At 42.7% G+C, this 14,851-nt stretch overlaps 1 pseudogene; it reads right to left on the bottom strand.

Annotated features, from left to right (window-relative positions):
• Window positions 1-482: 482 nt before the first annotated feature.
• Window positions 483-1,534, bottom strand: LOC137770786 (surfeit locus protein 6 pseudogene; annotated as a pseudogene).
• Window positions 1,535-14,851: the final 13,317 nt, after the last annotated feature.

Genomic DNA, 14,851 nt, shown 5'->3' with positions numbered 1-14,851 from the left:
TCTTGAATGATAATCTTTATCCATCTTACAAATAAATTTAGAATAATTCAATTCCAGGCAGTCTGAGGATGGCCCCGCCTTCTCCCAGTTACCAAGCCTGTCAATACCGCCTTCAGCTCTGGCTACAGGGGTTGGGTTTTGTCCTTTCCAAGAGAGTTTGGGGCTGACACAGCAGTCACACAGGCCATTCCCTTCCTGCTCCTGTGAACTTGGGAGAGGAGGAGGAGGTCAGTGAAGACCCACCCCCTCCCCATGCCCACTGCCTCCTCACCACTCCCTCGTCCCCCACCCCGGAATTTTCAGGGAGCGTTCTGGCCTCACCAGAGGAGGCTGGATCCCGGATCTGGGTCACCCCTTCCCCGGATCTGAAGGCTCTTCTGCACGTGCGGCCTAAGCCCCGAAAAGTCGGTGAGGGCAGCGGGGCAGCGTCCGATTTCCACTGGGAGCCTGAGCCTGCCGGGGTCGGGGTCGGGTTCGGGCCCTCAGGCCAGGCCGGTCGGCTCCACGTCCTGGGGCAGGATGCGGCCCCTCTTGCGGGTCTTCTCCAGGCGCCGCTCAGCCTTGGCCGCCTTGTTCTCGCGCGGGTTCTGCCGCCACGGGTCCCGCAGCTGTTGCGTCTTCTCCGCCACACGCGCCGTGCGCTTCTCGCATGTGCGCCGGCACTGCGCCCCCTTCTTCTTGCGCTTCGGGGCCTCCTGCAGCAGGTGCTCGTCGTCGCGGATCTTCACGCCCTCGGCCTTGTCCAGCAGGTTCGTCCACTGCATCTTTGCCTCGAGCTCCCGGGCCTGGCCCGCGCCCGCGGCCCGCAGCTCCTCCCGCCGGGCCCGCAGGCGCTTCAGCGGCTGCCTAGGTCCTGCCTGTTAGCGGCGTCAGGTTGCTCTTCCGCTTCTGCCTGTTCTCCTTCCTGCGCTGCGCCTTGCGGGACGGCTTCCCTTCGGTCGCCTCTACCTTGTTGAAGAGCAGCCCCGGCCGGCCCTGCGCCTCCTCGCGGGGCGCCTCAGGGCCCGCTCAGCGTCCTCCGCGCCTCGGGGGCCCTGGGCGCCTTCCGCTTTGCCCTCAGCTCCCGCTGCTGCTTCTCCTTCCGGTCGCGCGCGCTCCTGCTTCCTCCGCTTCCTCCGACGTCTTTTCTCCAAAACGGCGGGAGACAGCTCCTTGGCGCTGCCCTGGCCCCGCGCCTCCGGTATCTTTTCAGGCAGGCGCTGCCGCAGAACGTCCAAGGCAAGTAAAGAGGCTCTTTGTCCAGGCCGTCCGCAGGGGCCCCGGTGGAGCTGGAGGCCTCCTCCTCCTCGGCTGCCACCGGCTTCCGGACCTGAGACTTCTCCGCGGGGGCCCGGGCCTTGGCCTCTGCAGCCTTTTCCTCCCGCTCCTGGGATTTCTTCAGTGCTTTCTTCCTCTCCTTTTTTAGGAGTCCGGCAGCTTCTAAGACTTGAGTTTTGCCAGCCGACTTGCGCTTCTGTGGCTCGGGCCTGGGCCGGGAGCAGATCTTCTTGGCCAGGCTCTGCAGGTAAGCATACTTCGCGAGCAGAGGAGCCATGGCTGGAGGCTCAGGGGTCGGGCGGGGCTCGCTTGGGGTCCTACTCGGGGGAGGAGGGCCGGGGTTCAGCATCCCGGCGGCACCCGGAAGTCCCCGGCCCGCGCTACCCTCACCTACCCGGCTGCGCTCACCAGAAACACTCCATGGATTAGGGTGGTAGTGGCTTGATCACCTGGGTGGTTGTTGGTGCCGTTCTTGAGGACGGAAGAGATTAGGGGAGGTGTAAGTTCGGAGAGCTGTTGCAGGGAAATTCTGCCAAGTGGAACAGGAAAGTCTGCATAGGCTTTGGTATGGTATGCAGTAAAGGATTAACCTTTCCCCCAGAGAGGCCTGCCCTTTGCCCTTGGCTTCTGGGAGGTAACCTCTAAGACCTTGGAATGTCCTGCCTGATTTGTTTAACTTGGGGACGTTTGGCCATGCCAGATAGTCTATGCTAGCAGTGTGATTTATAGTAGGGGTCCTTGGGTCATGAGGCGTGAACTTGACCTCTGGAGAATAAGGTTGTCCACATGAGCAGTCAGCCATATCTATGTGACTGAGCCCCAATAAAACCTCTAGACACCAAGGTTCATGTGAACTTGTCTGGTTGGCAGTAGCTCATGCATATTGTCACACATTGTACCTGTGAGAAATAAACAGTGTCTGCATAACTCCACTAGTGTCCCGTGCTAGAGGTCCCATGCTTGGGACTCTCCTGGACCCTTCTCTATGTACCTCTTCCCTTAGCTGCTTTTAATCTGTGTCCCTGTGCTGTCATAAACTGTAACTGTGAGTATAGCAGCTTTCAGTGGGTTTTATGAGTCCTTCTAGCAAATTATCAAACTCGAGGGTGATCTTGGGGGCTCTCTAACTTGCAGTTGATAACAGAGGTAAAGATGGCCTTGTAGACCCCCGAACTTTGCATTGAGGGTATATACAAATTTAACAAAGAGAAGCCCTGTGTGACTCAGGTCTTATACTCTATTGGTCAGCTGAGTCCAGGGAGACCTGAAGAGTAAAAAGAGAATAGAGAACCTGTTGTCTCTTGACCAGTGTCTCAGAGGATTTCTCTTTTCCTTTATGTCAGTGTCACATTAAGAATCATCTACACTCTTCTGGTAAGAGAGCTGCCTATAAGTGTAACCTGGAAAGACAGCAGAGAAAGGCAGTGCCTTTAGTCATTGTGCATGATGAAATCTGTGGGAAGAAATAACACTCCTGATATGTCAACACAAGTATGGTTTTCATCTAATTGAATCCATTCATCACTACATTAAAAAAGAAGCTGATGCAATTGAAAAGTGAGTTCAGTTAGTCCATCCTCCCACAAAAACAGTTGCGCGCACGCGCGCGTGTGCGTGTGTGTGTGTGTTGATGTGAATCTCATCTTAAAGAAAATGTAAATTCTGGCTTCAGGCAAATGAAGGTTTATTTCATATGGCGACCTCCTTGCATACTGCTGATGGTTACAGCATGTGGAATTACTTATAACTAAAGCCTTTGACTGAAAATGTGGACATAGCACTCAATTTATCATCCTCTTCTCTGAGATTTAAAAGCTTTTTAGAACACAGGCTAATACCAGTTTCTGTTTTAACAAATCAGTAAGTATCTTTTCATGGACTAAATGACTTCCCCATTTGGCACCTCTCAGACCAGGCCCCTCCCCCACCCCCCTACCCCCCTGGCTGCAGAGGTTGTAATATATGTGCTGGATACAGGCAGCTTGGAAGAGTGTGTCTTATTTCACAGACTCCAGCAAGGCAAGGGCAGCAAGAGTAATTGTTCAGAACTGTGAAAACCAAACACTCTTTCCTCGATATCTCAGCTTGGATCAGGATTGCATTAGTTATCTATTGCTGTGTAACAAATTACCCCAAATTTAGTGGCTTAAAATGATATACATTTATTAACTCACAGTTTCTGTGGTCAAGAGTTTGGCATAGCTTAGCTGATTCCTTTGTTTTAGGGTTCCTCACAAGACTGAAATAAAGTTGCCAGCTGAAGCTGTGGTCTCATATGAAAGCTCAGCTGGGAAGGATCCACTTCTAAGTTCATCCAGGTTGTTGGCAGAATTCAGTTCCCAGAGGACTGTTTGACTGAGGGTTGCAGATCCTTCCTAGCTATTGGCTGGAGATTGCTCTCCAATCTTTGCCATGTGGACCTCTCCAGCGTGACCACTTTTTTCATCAAAGTATGCAAGCTGAGAAAGCAATATGGAAAATCTAGCAAGACAGAGATTACAACATAATTATGGAGGAGGTGACATCCCATCACTTCTGCTGTATTCTGTTGGCCTTCTCACTCTCAAGGGGAGGGGATTACACAGAGTGTGAATACCAGGAGGTGAACACTGGGAGCTATCATAGTGTCAGTCCACCAGCAGGACAGGGTCCCTGGTTGAGCGTGTCACAGTAATATCCTCTTATAGGGAATGTGCTGCATGTTTCTGAGTTTCAAAAATATTTGTGGATAGGTTCAGCAGGTGAATTATGTCTTTGAAGAAACTATGATGTCTTGGTGGCAAATTATGTCTTTATTCTGGCTAATTTTCTCATTTTTCCCATGAAATATTGTTTTCCATTCTCTCCAAAGAATCTGTTTTCTTTCATTCCTCCTAACCTGGAAAGAGCTCGGGGTCCTTGAGGTTGGGCAGAATAGCCTAGAACTTAGCAGGTGGGCAGTAATGTGTTGGCTCAAAGCAGCTTTCTGACCTTGGCTTTTCTCAGTTTTACTATTTCTCTTTTATGTTTATGAGGCTCTGAATTAGGCACCCACACAGCTCCAGAGTTGCTTCCTAGCAGTGTCTTCATGACAAAGCATTTCCAGGGAATTCCATGCTTTACTCTCTGGAGTTTTAAAGCCTATTGAATCGGTTCCCACCAGTGGTCCTTGTAGACATTACTAAAAGTTACAGATGACATTCTGACTGAAGACCAATATGAAGCACCCACGTGTCTTTTTCAAGTGGGCAACAATCTCAGGGATTAGGAAATTGTGGTTGCTATTGTTGTTTTCGGTCACCAAAAAGTATGAAACAAATTCACCCAATCACTCATTCACATGTTGACCTATACTCATTCGAGAACTGTCATTGACTGTTGGTATTGAGAATGACAAGATGCAAAAGGCAGTCACTACCTTTATTAATCCTCGCTCTTCTTTCCCTTCTTGGCTTTCTTCGTAGCATCCACAAAGGTGTTTGCATGCTGCTCTAGCCTCTCCTAGAGATAGAAAATGTTTTACCTCTAATGCTTGTTAGGGTCTCAGCAGACTCAGAACTACTATTTCCTAGGTCTGAACACAAAGAGTCAAGGGCAATTCTTAGGCCCAATCAAATCAGCAGCTCCTTCTTCATGTTCTTCTGGGGACCCAGGGGCTATTCAGAGCCTGCCTGCATTGAGCTGGACCCAAGAGTATGCAAGCTTCCTGTTTTTGTAACGTGCTTGGGGGTGGTGGACAGGAAAGGGGAGGAGGTGGGGGGATGCTAGGTATCTGAAGTCTAGAGAAGATGATTAGAGTCTTTTAAAAGATGAGATCAGCAAATCTCTGAGCCTGTGGTGAGGCCTAGGGGTAGTTTTCAAACAAGTTAGTGTATGCTAGAATCACCTGCGGAAATTTTTTTTAATACAAATTCTATTTGCAGATATTTTGATCCAGGGGCGGTCAAAACACGGCCTAGGAATCTGCATTTGCACTTAGCATTCCTCACATTACAGATGCTGAAGGTCTAAAAAGCACCGTTTAGAAACGGTGAGACTTTAGCAAAATAGGTAGATCACATGTAAACCATAAGAAGAAAAATCCAGAGAATGAATTTACTATTTGTTTTTCCCTTCATAGATTTCAGATATATAATCATAAACACAATACCACCTACTTGTTATTTTTGACCAGAGGTGGAATGGTTTCAATGCTTATTAACTGAGGGAAAACTGAAAGCTGTAATTAAAACCAACTGGCTACTTCATTCGGTCATTCATCTACTCCATCGAAGGAGCATTCATTCATATCCTTTCTTTTCTTTGATTCAAGAACATAGTCACCTATGCTTTCTGAATGAAAGTCAGCAGCCTTTCACAGCTAGACAAAGCCAGCTTGGGACAACCAGACAACGTCTCCTCTATATTTATGCCTTTAAATCACACCCTGAGTAGCCACTGTTGTTCTCTCTTGAGGAAAACAAACTGAAGTTTGGAATTACAAAGACTCAGGGGGGGATGTCTCTGATCTGCTTAAGGAAAAAAGAGCAAGATACAAGATAAGAATATAATATAATTACTATAATATAACATCAATCTATATGTATATAGATATGTAATATTTTTATGAAGCAAAATTTTAATGATTTTTATGAAATATTGTGCTGCAATATTTTTATGAGGAGAAAGAGGTGAAGATAGACTCTACCCTGTTAATATTTTTTCCCCCTTTGGGGAATTGGAGATGAGATTGGTGTGGGAAATTATTAACTTAATTTTTTATATCTGTGTAGTATTCTACCTGTTAACAGTGAACCTATAATTTTTTGGTATAAAAATTAAAGAACAGTAAGTGCAGGGAAATTCCAGCTTTCAGGTCCGAAGTCTCGGGTATTTTAAAGTTAAAGGAAGAGGCTAGGTATGGAGGTAGATGGACTCCAATTGGCCTCCCATCAAATGCCTTTGCTCAGTGTCTTTCAGGTTAGATTTGCTAATGATTTGAGATGACGGACTGTTCGCTTTCTTCTTTCCTCAATGTGTGCATGCTACAAGGGGTTTCCCTCTTAGCAAGAGGCCAAGTGGGGATCAACATACAAACACAAAGCACCCCCCAAATGAGTAAGAAGATGGCAGGATTTCTGATAAGACATCAAATGTGCCCTGATTTTGGAGTTGAGATTTTTGTTTGTTACTGAAAGTGACCAACTGCTTATTCCTTAAGAGTGACCAGCAAAAGTCCTGGGGCCTGCCCAAGTTTTGAGGCAGAGGTAGGGAAACCATTCATTCATTCATTCATTCACTAAATAAATTTTTAAAGGTGAGTAGAGGGCCAAAAAAAAGTTGGATATTGATTTCATCTGCTAGTAGCGCTTGGTCAACAGCTGGTTATTTTAGCTATTATAATTGAAAATCGGTAAAATTCAATTTATAATTTAAGAAATTACCAAAAGCACAAAAGGACAAATATTATGTGATCCCATTTATATGAGGTACCTAGAGTAGTCAAATTCATAGACAGAAAATAGGATGCTTGTTGCCAAGGGCTGGGGGAGGAGAAAGGGAAGTTAGTGTTTAATGGGTACGGAGTTTCAGTTGGGGAGGATAAAAAAGTTCTGGAGATGGATGGTTGCACAGCAATGTGAATGTACTTAATGCCGCAGAACTGTACATCTGAGAATGGTTAAAATGGTAAATTTTATGTTATGTATGTTTTGCCACAATTTAAAAAGATAGAAAATGCAAGATGCTTCCAGAAACCTCTTCAAAGTGCAGCTTTCTTGGATCTTACTACCCTTGCAGTGTGGACCTAATTCTTACAATTCAAGGGGAAAGTACTGAGGTGACCAACTGTCCCACTGTGCCTGGAACTGAGGGGCTTCTCTGGATGCAGGACTTTCAGTGCTAAATCAGAAAGTCCCAGGAAACCCAGAGCAAGTTGGTCACTTGAACAGTAGCCATCACAAGCACACCTTGTGTGCTTGGAAGAAAAACAACAGGATGGCAAGATTGTTAACCGTGGAGAACAAGGTGAAGTCGTGGGTGGTGAGGCAGAGTCTTGATGGGGTAAGCAAGACCAATCAAGTCTTCCTGCACCTACAGTAGTGGAGATGCTTTTTTTTTTTCTTCAATTTCATTTGAAATCTGAATTGCTTTGACTTCTTTTAATTTACCTTTTCGATTATCAGTGAACAATTCGAATAAGAAAATGGTGCAGACCTAGAGTTGGAGGTGCTGGCAAAGGATACGCTGCAGGACATAATGCAGAGACTGCCTGTTTTGTATGTGTCCAAGTTAACCCCCCAGGTCTTCTGCAGAATAAACAAAAAGCTGAAATGGCTTCCTTTGATGACCCATTTGGCTGCCTGAGGGCAAAAATCCCCTGACAGGCCTTTTTGCTGGCTGCTGGCTGATCAGCGTTTTACCGAAGCAAGAAATCAAAGTGGCTTGGTTTTTTTTGTCTCCTCTAGTTCTCTTTCTCATATTTAAGTCATTTTATTTTGTATTATTTTATTTTATTTTTAGAGGAAATTAATGTATTGTTGTTTTCCCTTGTGCATGATTAAATAGTATGCTAATAATTTTACCTATGTCTTTGAGTTACTGTTTGACTCTTATTCTGAAGGCTCCACTGTGAATGTGTAGATTAAAGCGAACCTGGATCTTTTCTGGTCCTGGACCCCTTGGGTCCTTGGCTTATCTTCTCTTGGCTCCTGTCATAATGCTTATGTGGCGATTGGGCTCTCTGGCTCTCACACACTAAACTGATTCTTGGTCACATTTGTTTCTGCTTCTGGTTCTTGCTCTAGTTGAACAGGGTGGGTTGAATCTACCCTGGTGACAACAGTGGTGGCATCTGGGTTTTAATTCTGTGGCCTGGCCATTAAGTGATTTCTGTCAAGTGGCAGTTGATAAGAATCTGTAATCTGATTTCTGTGACCTTTTTTTGGTTGTATGCCTGAGGATTCTGATTGTTGCTGGCGCTTGAATGCAAGGTTGAAAAGTTTTTGGTGTTTTTCTTCCTAGATTCTCTCTGTTTATGTATTTCGGTTTGTGTCAATTTGGCTTCCTCTGACCCTCAAGCTCAGAGCCTTTTTTCTTCTTTCAGAATTCTGGTAATTTTTCATGTGCATTTATTGTGGTCCCAATTGTGCCAGTATCTGCTAAGTTAAAATTCCTGCACCAAAATTAAAAGGAAGCTGAATCCTTAGTATTCAACTGTCTGCTTTTGTTATTCTTAACAACTGAATAATGCCAAAATTACTTTCTTCAGGATTTATAAAATAAGGCTAAAGAAAGGAGATTATCACTATTGTTTAAAAAAAAGAAAAGAAAAAATAATGGACCTAGAAAAAAAGAAACTATTTTGGTAAATTCAGAGGGAAAAATCACAAAATTACACAGATTTTCAACACTGTGTTTCCCAAGAGGAACAAATGGTGATTAATTACATGTTTTTATTCTTCAACTGATCAATATCCTTAATAAATATTAGTGCTTATATTTTTACCTTAAATTCTTAAACTCCTCTAACTTGTATAAGAGTTGATAAAAATTCCCAGTTTATAAATATGAAATAGTTTTTGAGCAAACAGAGATACTTTGTCTACCTCTAGAGAGAGTTGATAAGTTAGATTATAAGATCTCAAAATCATTAGATTTTGCTCCATCAGGAGCAAATACCTTTTCTGATTAACTTCTATAAAAATTTCAATATATTAAGTGCTTATATAAATGTAAAATAAGAGAAACTAAAAATTCTAAATATGATTTAAATATGTTGACTATATAATAAATTTTTTTTGCTAAAGCTGTAACCTAGGGAAAAAAAGGCTTAAGTGTGATATTCATTTACAGCCTTGGATACTAGGTTAGAAAATCAAATGGAAAAATTTGCTTTAAAACATGTTGGAGATTTTAACATATCATAATGTAAAGGTATGGAAAACAGCTTTTTGAAATATTCATAATCAAGATGACTCTGAAAATTAAACTGACTTAATAAATTTGTTTAAAAACAATTTTATCTCTTCCCTCTATGCCAGTCTTGGATAGATTTTTTTTCATGGAAAGCCTAATTAATTTGAATTTCCTAAATTCTCTCTTAGTTTAGCTGGTTAGATTACCTAAAATCACTTTGTTTAAGATTACAAAATCAAGGGAACTATACTCAATATCTTGTAATAACCTACGTGGAAGAGAATGTAAAAAAACTATATATATGTATATATAAATGAATCACTTTACTGCACACCTGAAACTAACACAATATTGTAAATCAACTATATTTCAGTAAAAATTTTAAAAAAGGTTACAAAATCACAAAATCATGTGTTCAACTGAATTAAATTATAAAAGGTAATTTCTTTATAGAAAGAGACCTGTGGACAAAAATAGCTATATAGTTCTTGCTTTTCTGCTTCAGGTTTTCTGTGTCTAGAGAAAAAACTTGATTGCTCTGGTTAAAGACAGCAATTACTAAAAATCCTGAGATTATACTGGTATAATTATTAAAAAATAAATATCTGTATACAAGATAATGGATATATTTTGTCTGTTTATCAAGGGGATTGTTACAGTTTATTAACATGGCAAACTTTATATATTTTATGCATAGTCTTATATATTTAACAGATGAAACAATCATAAACTCACAAAAAAGTTGGAAATACTGCCAAGACCTCTTATTTCCTGAGCTATTTGAGAGTAATTTGCAAACCCGATGTCCTATCACTGTCTAATGTGTATGATATTTCCTACAAGGCCATTCTTCCATAAAACCACAATACAACTATCAAAATTGGGAAGTTAACTTTGTTATGTTATTACTGTACAATCCTCAGACCACACTCAAGCTTTCTAATAATATCCTGTGTAGGAAAAAGACCCAGTTCGGAATCAAGGGTTGCATTTGGTTGTCATGTCTCTTTTGTCTGCAACAGTTCTTCACACTTCCCTTGACTTTCATGACCTTGACACCTTGGAAGATTATAGGTCATTTACTTCATAGAGTGTCCCTCAATCTGAATTGGCCTGATGCTTCCTTATGACTAACACAGGTTATGCATCTTTGGCAGGAATAGCACAGAAGCGATGCTTGCTCTTCTCACAGCATCCTATCAGGTGGAGAAGGGTGTCATTTTGTCCCATTACTGGGGATGTTTACTTTGATCACTTGGTTGAAGTGGTGTCTTTCAGGCTTCTCTTCTATAAAGTTCTCTTCTCAATTGCCCATTTGTCATTCACCTAAGCTGCTTTCTCTCTCTTTTCCTCCCTCTTTTCTTTCCACCACTATTGACTCATGGATTTCTCTTTTATTCAGTGGGTTATAATCTGTTTCTATCATTATTTCTGTTGCCCCCAACATGGCCCCTGAGACCAAATCAGTTCAGGTTGGTGCCTGAGTCCTTTCAATATATTCCATCGTTCTTTGAGTACTTCTTTGCTTTCTGCCATAAGTTGTTTCCGGCTCATCTTGTACTTTTCCAGTCCCAGTTCTAGAACAAGACATTTCTCCAAGAAGCACTGGTCCCTTTTAGTGGAGAATGACATCTAGAAACCCAGACCTGAGGACTAGATGTCCTCATTTTTATTTGGGTGTCACTGCTTCCACACAGTGGGTGGAGGTAGGGAGTATATGTTTGTGTGTATATATTACATGTGCACACATTTGTATCTATATTTATCTCTACATATAACTATATGTAAACTGAAAACCATGAGGTAGCACCAATACCTCTAATTTCAGTCCAACACCACAGATTTTATTCTGTTTTTTTTCTTTCTATATTTATTACTTCATTCTCTGACACTGAGAAACCTGGCTCCTATTATCCACATGCATCTCCTTATTTGTTCAATCTTCCTGTAAGTGACCAATCTCCAGTCTGTGCCACCATCTTCATTTTTGACCTGCCTTGTATTCAACCCTGATGGTAATCCTAATATGGTATTACTTGATAAAGCCTCATATATTGAAAACAACCTTGTGTACCTTGTTCTGATATATCAATACTATAATTTTAAAATATTTTATTATATATATAGTTACCTGTAACTCATTCTATTCAGATAGCCACCTATTAGAGGCTCGAGAATTAACATCTCTGCCAATAGTGGATATGTCTTCAGGGTTGGTTGAGATTTTTTTTGAAGTATAGTTGATTTACAATATTGTGTTAGTTTCAAGTGTACAGCAAAGTGATTCAGTTATATATATATTTATACATATATAAATATTTTCAGATTATTTTCCATAGTAGGTTATTACAAGATATTGAATATTGTTCCTTGTGCTATATAGTAAATCCTTGTTGCTTCTCTATTTTATACATAGTGGTGTATATCTGTTAATCCTATACTCCTAATTTATCCCTCGTACGTTTCCCCTTTGGTAACCATAAGTTTGTTTTCTATGTCTGTGTGTCTCTTTCTGTTTTGTAAGTAGATTCATTTGTATTTTTTTTTTAGATTCCACATATAAGTTATATCGTACAATATTTGTCTTTCTCCTCTGACTTACTTCCCTTGGAATGATATTCTCTAAGTCCATCCATGTTGCTGCAAATGGCAAGATTTCTTTCTTTTTTTGCGGCTAATATTCCATTGTATGTATCAATATATACCACATCTTCTTTATCGGTTGAGATTTTGATATGGTGTCAAAATAAAAGAAAAAAAGGTGATGACTTATTAGAGGCACTTCAACAACTGAAGAAAACCTTAGTTATTAAGATTAAAGTCAAAACTAAAGAAAATGCCCCAAATATGTGATATGCCAACAAGTAACCATTGTCCCTATGGGCTCCAGGATTCTGGCAAGGCAGAATGGGCTATAGGTGTGTTAAAACCAAAACTGGCCAAATTTTCAGAAGCGCTTACTTTTTTTTTTTTTAATTTTTAAAATTTATTTATTTATTTATTTATTTTTGGCTGCTTTGGGTCTTCGTTGCTGCGCGTGGGCTTTTCTGTAGTTGCAGCGAGCAGGGGCTACTCTTCATTGCGGTGCGCGGGCTTCTCATTGCGGTGGCTTCTCTCATTGCGGAGCACAGGCTCTAGGTGCACGGCCTTCAGTAGTTGTGGCATGCGGGCTCAGTAGTTGTGGCATGTGGGCTCAGTAGTTGTGGCTCGCGGGCTCTAGAGCGCAGGCTCAGTAGTTGTGGCGCACGGGCTTAGTTGCTCCGCGGCATGTGGGATCTTCCCGGACCAGGGCTTGAACCTGTGTCCCCTGCATTGGCAGGCGGATTCCTAACCACTGCGCCACCAGGGAAGCCCCAGAAGCGCTTACTCTTTACACTTAACTCTAATAATAGCAACACAGTCCACACCTGAAAACTCCTCCTGTGGTCTCACCATGTGAAATGCTTACAGGAGGACCCCTGAGACTTGCTTGTCCCTCCATCTAACCATGTCTACTTCCTTGTACTCAGATCCAGCCACTCATAAGATTACGCATTTTTTCTTGGGTTTCTTGGTATCCTCACCTTGCCACTCCTCAAGTTTGCTGGTTCTGACCTCAGATTGCCCCCGAGTCTGTGTCCTCCCCTCACCCCTCTTAAGATTGGCAGTCTGCACTTGGTTTGGTGCTTGACCTGGCTCCTGTGGGGCTGATGGGGGCACAGGCCTCTTTCGTTTTCATAAGGAAATTGAAAGACACATGGCACAGAAGCAAGACATATTCTAGAACATTTTTGCTTTGTAGCACAGGAAGTCCAAGCCCAGAAGTATTCTAAAAAGCATTGGTTGTTAGCATTTTATTTGGATGGGAGAATCCTGTGATTTGCACAATGTTGTATTTGATCTGGTCCATCTGTTCCTTTATACTGGAACTTTAATATTCATTCAAAAATCAGTATTATTTGAAAGACTACCCGGCACCCAAATATTTTTCCCAAGACCAGTCACAGTGTCTGAAATCCGAGCATCAGAGATTCATTTGATGAGGAAAGGAACTTTAAAATATTTTTTGTCCTTAAGTGCCCTCCATGGAAATAGGAATCTCTGTGGGAGGATTGTGAGGCTGGGAGAGGTTCTGAGGTTCTTGAGATCAATTTCACTTTTCAGATCCAGCCTCTCCCCTGGTCACTATTTTTGTTTTAACTTAAACACTTTCTAATGTTTTGGTGTTGGAGAGCTGTGGAAATGATGCTTATGAATATGGAAGATTAAAAGGGAGGAAGTTATTTGTGTTGTTGGAGACAAACACACTTAGCTCAAGTTCTTCTTTGTAAGTTGCTTAAGATGCTGGCACAGAGGGCTGTAGGTCAAGTTAAAGAGAATGCCAGGGGAAAAGTTATCTGTAACGTTAACTGGAACCATGAGTCAAGGCAGGGAGCCTGGAGAACGGGGAGTAAGTCAAAGAGGCCTCAAGGACAACTTGGGAGGCAGAAATGCCACCCTAGGCAGAGGGTCTGACACTTGGGACATATGGGCTTCTGGCTGCCGTCTTGTACGTCGGAGGTACATACAGTCCAAAGAGAGTGGGCTTCGAGCCAGTCATCTCCGTGCAAGGAGTGGAGGATGGGGGTGGGTGGGACATTCAAGGACTGCTGCCACCTATGAGTTTGGTAAGAAGTATTCTTACTCCCCTCCTGTCACTTATCTGCATTAAGTGGCTTGTTCTGACTTGTCCTGAAACCCATAACTCCCTCAAGAAAACTTGTGTATGCCCTGACCTCTCCTCCTTCATAACAACCAACATCTTTCACAGAAGTCCAGAGGCCTCCCCTGCTGCCCATTGATTCCTAGATAGCCATGTAGCCAAGTGTGTGACTCTACAGGGAAACTGTGAAATATCCATGTGGTTTTTGAAATTCAAACTCATCGCAGCTGATCCCTTAAACCAGGGGTTGGAAAGGGCCAAATATGGCCCTCTGAGCCATAGGATTATTTAAAAATTTTTAGTAGTCATTCACCACTTTCTTGGGGGAGATTTTATACAAAAATAAAGATTTTGTGTTTGTTTCCCTTGAGAAAATTGAGAAGATCTAGACACACCAGACCTATATTCCTACATGGTGGTAGTTGGCTGGGGCTGAGTAGAGGGTACCACTTCCAGGTGGAGTATGGTCCCCACGGTTCCCTATTGTCTCTCTACCCGGCCCTCTTTACTCATTTAAAATACATGCCTACTCTTTTGTGAGCTGAGTTGAAAAACTCACCTGAAACTATCCTTGGCTAGCATCTTAGATAAGATGGCACAGAAGATAGAAAAGGAGTGGAGAGGGCTGTAAAAAAAAAAAAGATTACCCTATTTCAAATGGTTAACTGAGACACTGACTCCCTGCAGGCCACAAATCTTAGCCTGACCCAGACTTGGACCTTCTCACTGACTCAGGTTCACTGCCCAGGTCGGCATTTCATTGGTGTCATACTCATTGGGCAAACATTGGAGATGTAAGTGGAAGCATTCTCTCTCACTCATTAGAAAGAGGCCAGGGTGTACTTCCATTTTTCCTAAACAGTCTGAGAGGTCCAGGACCAAGAATAGTAGGTCTGGGAAGCAAGAAGAGAAACTGCTCTGGTCCCATACTTTTCCTCAGCTTCTGCTCACCAAATCTGTCCCCCAGGGACTGCTCACACCTCCAGCATGGCTGGGAGAGAGACAGCCAGAAGAGCGTGGAGGTGCCACTGCACTTTC

Source organism: Eschrichtius robustus, chromosome 10 (genome assembly GCF_028021215.1).
Source record: "Eschrichtius robustus isolate mEscRob2 chromosome 10, mEscRob2.pri, whole genome shotgun sequence".
In the NCBI taxonomy this organism is placed as follows: Eukaryota; Metazoa; Chordata; class Mammalia; order Artiodactyla; family Eschrichtiidae; genus Eschrichtius; species Eschrichtius robustus.
Note: the sequence above shows the minus strand (reverse complement) of the source record. Positions and strands in the feature narration are given on the sequence as shown.